The following is a 5,767-nucleotide window of genomic DNA, read 5'->3' on the forward strand; positions in this document are numbered from 1 at the left end:
CAGGTGGATTCAAGCTGGCTCTGGAACTCACTGACCTGTCCAGGTGGATTCAAGCTGGCTCTGGAGCTCAGAAGAATTTTTAAACATATTAAGAAGCAGCCATGCAGCCGGGCAGTGGTGGCGCATGCCTTTAATCTCAGCACTTGGGAGGCAGAGGCAGTTGGATCTCTGTGAGTTTGAGGCCAGCCTGGACTACAGAGTGAGTTCCAGGAAAGGTGCAAATCTACACAGAGAAAAACCAAAACTCTGTCTCAAAACAAAACAAAACAAAACAAAACAAAACAAAACAAAACAAAACAAAACAGAAGCAGCCATGGAAAATTTAAAAATCTTAAGCTGGTGACCATGATACTGTAATGTTTAGTACTGTGCAGTACTGGTTAGTGTTAGTGAGAGAGGGGGATATTTGTAGCATGCTTTTAATTTTTATGTGAGATAAGCCTTATCTGAGGCAGATTTTTTTTTCTTCTACAGGGGAGAGCGAGAACACAGTTCCCCACTACCACAAAGTATGCAGTCAACCTTCTCGAATTTGGGGAAATCGCAGGGTTCAGCACATCTGGAGTGCAATGAATAAGTCTCACCCCAAGAAAACCACCTTTGTGATCATGGTATCTCTCCTGCCAGGTAAGTATGAGACAGATTATTTTAAGGCACATGTTTTCTTTATTAGTTTAGCATCCAGAAGACACAGGTGACTAACTGCTGAGGGCATTTAACAGTAATAGATTGCTATATTAAAAGTCTGTTTGTTTGCAGAGTCCAGACCCTTTTTGGTCTGGGGGTGTAAATACCTTTGGACTGTTACTGTTCCTTACCGTCTGGGTATACTTGATGGTACTTGGCCTCCAGCTCTATGATCGTCCTGTAACAATTAGCTGAGTAGTTAATTAGAAGAGGGAACCAAGAAGTAAGAGCTTGTGGGGTGAGACCTCATTCTTCTGGAATTGGTGACAAGGCAGTGGATCCTGGTGTCCTCTGCAACTTGAGAGAGAGCAGGGCCCTGTCTGTGTCCCTGTGCATGAGGAGAAGAGGCACTGCTGACCCGTCTGGAGGGAGGCACATGGAGGGAGCAATGAAATAAAAGCTCCTACCTTAGCTAGAAAATCTCTTCCCACTAGGTACCCCTGAAAGTACAATTAAGTGGTGGGATCTGGTGAGGTGGGTAGGGCTGTCCCTCTACCCCATCAATGGGGAAACGAGGAGAGGTGGGACCCCAAAACTCCCTCAGGACTGATTAAGTGGCTGAATGTCCAAAAGGAAGGAAATGGATCACCCCATGCTGCAATGGCCCTGTGAGCCCGTGACCAAGCATAGGAGACCTGTTGGAGGTCTTTGTTTGATGTCTCCGTGCCACAAGGTGCACAGGGGCAGTCAGCTGACCAATGTCGCTCTTGGTGGCACTTCAGACAAGTCTCAATTGATGGCCCCGTGTGGAGCAGGGCATGCACAAGCTCAGTGGCCTCTTCTACCACACTTAAAAGAAGGACCTGGAAGCCTTCAGGCAGCCGCTCAGATACGGTGTGCCAGCACATGGCAATTCTGTTTATGGGCTTTCTCATCTCTCCCATGGTACACCTTAAATGCCACTGCTAACACTTCCATCTATGGAGTCAGGAGATTCTCTCCTGACACTTAAGTTTAGCCCTGATGTCAGGGATGCTCTGTGAGATAAAGTGGGTCATAAGGAGCTGTCTGCCCTCTGAGCTTTCGGGATCTAAGAGAGCCTTTGTAAATGCCATTCTAAAAGATGAGACAGATTTTATTCCTTATCTTGAATTATGTTTTTTAGTTTTTGATAGTTTACTGGTTTGAGGGAAGTCTCTAAAGACTTGCCAGGAGGCAAGTTATAAAGTGGTCTCTGGCTAGAGAGCCATCTGGGTTATTATAATCCCAATGTGGGTCCTGATTGGAAACTCATTTGCATGCATCCTAGCCTGCTTCCAGACCTGTCCATGCTTCTCAAGACAGCTTGAAAATGGGTGAGAGGAAGAATGAAGGTGGGAGCCAGAGTTAGGCAGTTGTAACAGCCTGCCCAATACCAGAGAGCAGAGTGGAGGTCAGATAAACAGAGGTCCTTTGGAGTCAGACATTCCTCGGGTTCAGGAATGCATGTGGGCAGTAGAGAAAGAATCAAAAAGGGAGGGTTCAGAACTTAGGTAGAAAGCTTGGGGATAAAGTAACTTTTCATTTGCCTGTTCGCTGGCAGAAGTTAGATAATTCCCATGAAATATTGGGATCCAAGCAGCTATTACATGGACAAATTTATTGGTATCCCAGGGATATTTTCAGAGGTATTTCAGAGGAGGAGTGGTGCTAAGAGAAAGAAGCTTATGTCCCATGACTGTAGCTGAGAGAAGAAAATAAAAAACTGAAATAACAAACAGGATCCAAGACTCCAATCTCAGGCATCTCCAGGATCAGGGAGGATCGGCAGTTGGCACAAGTCATTCAATGCTTCATCAAGCCAGTGAATGAGGGCCAGGGCATGTGTAGGAGGAGGACCCCCAGGGGGTCAAGAGAGAATGAGTCATGGCTTACACAGCCGGAGGATCCCCAGGAATCTGACAACAACGAGAAATATATCTCAGGCTGCAGTTGTGTGAAATGGCGAGGGATTGGAAAGGGAAAACTCACCAATCTGAGCAGTGGGTATTGTGCAGAGTGGTCTGGTGGCCGAGCAAATGAAAAAAGTGGGCAGTCCTAGACTGAGTAAAACCTTGGCACAGGTTTCCAGGCAAAGAGCGCTAGGCGGGCCTGCTTGGTCTCAGCACCAATGTTGGTTTTTATTCCAAAAGAAAGGGTCTGGAATAAATAAAATATAAATTCTAGAAGATATGGGTAGGGCCTGGCTCAATAGGTAGCAAAGGATTACTGGGTGGTAAAACTACATTTCCCCCCAACATTCTGGGAAAACAGCTAAGCACCTCATTCTATTGAAGAGATAAGCTGTGTGTTTAATATTCCTGGCTTCTCCAGTACTTAACTGTGTGCACAAGGCCTTTTTTGCTCTCTAGAGTATGCAACATTGTATGTTCACCAATAAGTAGATGTTTTAATAAGTTGTGCTATGTTCCAAAGCAACTATATTCTTCTGCTATTATAGAATAAATTAATTACATTCATATTCATGACTAGAAAGAATATTTGTGGTGCATTGAGTTAATTACACACATGTACACATAAAACAACTACTGAGAAAAGTGTGCACTAATTAAAGCAAAGTAGGTTTTCTGAATTTGAGAGAGGGAGGAAAGGTGTATTTATGAAATTTTAGTTTTCATAAGATCATAATATTTCATCCCATTGCTTCCAGCAAGTATATGCTAGTTTTTTAATTCTGGAAGAATGTTTCATCACAAATCTGAAAACTGTACAAAGATGAAGTTTTTATTTAAAGGGGAAGTACCAGTTGAATGATGTGCTTTATATCAATATCACCAATAATTTGCACTTACAAAAAATCTTGCCGGGTGTTGGTGAAGGCGGCGGCGGCAGCGGCGGCCACGGCGGTAGTGGCAGCTGTGGCGGCGGCTGTGGCAGCAGCGGCGGCTGTGGCAGCGGCGGCAAAGGCAGCGGCGGCAAAGGCAGCGGTGGCAGCGGCGTTGGTGGTGGTGGTGGCTGCGGCGGCGGAGGCGGCTGTGGCGGCTGTGGCGGCGGCGGCTGCGGCGACGGCAGCGGCGGCGGCGGCGCACACCTTTAATCCCAGCACTCGGGAGGCAGAGCCAGGCGGATCTCTGTGAGTTCGAGGCCAGCCTGGACTACAAAATGAGTTCCAGGAAAGGCGCAAAGCTACACAGAGAAACCCTGTCTCAAAAAAAAAAAAAAAAAAAGAAAAGAAAATAAAATTTATCTATTCTAAAACCTTCATGACAGATTAAAGTTGGGTAAAATTACTTATCAGAAGGTGAAATTTTTATCAACCGAATAAAAGAGTAACATAAATAGCTATTTTGAGTAGCTCTCCTGAGTCATTTACTTGCTCTTGCTATGTATTTATTTTTCAAATTTCTATTTTGGAATAGCCCCTAATTCTAATAAATGGCCATTGTCTTAAAAAATATATGATACTTCAGAAAAATGAAATAGCTGTCCTGTCAGTAATTTTCTTCTTATCATCACATTGCTATAATCATAGTCTTCATTTTAATTTATTGTTGGAGTGAAACAGTGTCAGTATATTCCCACTCCTTTAAGGACTGGTAAACGGCTTAGAACTATCATAATGTCTATGTCACAAAAGCCAATATCTTGATGTCCCTGAAATTGTCTGCAGCAGTTTACACTGGTTCTCACCACAGCTTAGTGAATGACAATGGCTTTCTATAGCATGCATCATACAAAAGGATTAGCTGAGTGATTTCTACATGTCGGGACCTGTGTTAAGTCTTGCAGAAGTATAATATAATTTAAAATCAGTAATTATTCAATTAGTTATCATTACTTACATAATAGACCCAAGCTTAGAATTTCAGCTACTCATCAGGCAACAAGTGACTAAACTAAGGCTTGGATTTAATGTTTGTGATTCTACTCTGTACCTATAAACTATCTTATTCCAATAGTGGCTGAGATTTCCTTTCAAAAGTTCAACAGTATTTGGTTCTCCTACATTTTATGGGCACTAGGAAGTTGTAATTCTTACATTTTGTGATTAGATGGGGTCATCTAAGCGGTTGTGGGCAAAGTTTAGTGAAGGAAGAGATATATGCTGTGTGTTTACGTTTTTTGTTTGTTTGTTTGTTTTCATTTTACAGAGAGTTGCTGTTCAGCTCAAGAGCCTGGGCTCACCATAAAGTCCAGGCTGACATGGAACTCTTGATCTTCTTGCTTTCACCTCCAAATATGACTGCATGTGTGTGTGCCGTCATGCCTCCACATTGAAACATTTAATTGCTAACATGAAACTTTCTTGACACCTCTCTTTCTTAGTTGAAGTGACTGAGGAGGTTTCATGTTGGGATGTTGTAGCTTTTAAGTGTGAAGAATCCTGACTACTTAGTCATCATACAGAGGCTAGACCCTGGAGGTAATTTTCTAAATCTAAGCTTAGTAATGTGTGTAAATTAGAAACATGGTGTGAGTGTGTGTGTGTGTGGTGGTGGTGGTTTTAAATGACTAAGATTATAGGACTGTTTTTTTAATAATCTTATTTATTTATTTATTTATTTATTTATTTATTTATTTATTTATTTATTTATTTATTATGTATACAGCATATATGTGACTGCAGGCCAGAAGAGGGCACCAGATCTCATTACAGATGGTTGTGAGCCACCATGTGGTAGCTGGGAATTGAACTCAGGACCTCTGGAAGAGCAGTCAATGCTCTTAACCTTTGAGCCATCTCTCCAGCCCTATAGGACTGTTTTTTAACTAGCTGATTAATTTTTTAAAGTATTGAAATTAAAGGATTGCCATATAAAAAGCTAAAATGTGACACTGGCTATATAATTTTGTGGTAGTATTCTGAAATTTCCAATTTTGGTAAATTTGTTAACTGTAATAGGCTAGGAACATACATGTAATTAAAAATACGTAACTACGGTGGAAATTGTGGGGGAAATGTTCATAGGGAACTCCTATAGGGGAAGTACCCAATAATATTGATAGTGATATTAGCATTTATTTCTGCTGTGTTTGATTGACAAAATAGTACAAGAAAGATGTGACTTTGGTGAGAATTAGCTAGTTTGCAAACAGAAATAAGGATAATAGAAAGTATAAGGATTCCTGGCATAGTATTTTTGAAAAAATACTGATTTCA

General features: G+C 41.9%; 1 non-coding gene across 1 annotated transcript; it reads right to left on the reverse strand.

Moving 5' to 3' along the window:
* Positions 1-471: 471 nt before the first annotated feature.
* On the reverse strand, positions 472-635 carry LOC121825958 (U1 spliceosomal RNA). The gene has a single exon (XR_006068319.1). It is a non-coding gene; the product is annotated as a U1 spliceosomal RNA (small nuclear RNA).
* Positions 636-5,767: the final 5,132 nt, after the last annotated feature.

Source organism: Peromyscus maniculatus, chromosome X (genome assembly GCF_049852395.1).
Source record: "Peromyscus maniculatus bairdii isolate BWxNUB_F1_BW_parent chromosome X, HU_Pman_BW_mat_3.1, whole genome shotgun sequence".
NCBI classification, from domain to species: Eukaryota; Metazoa; Chordata; class Mammalia; order Rodentia; family Cricetidae; genus Peromyscus; species Peromyscus maniculatus.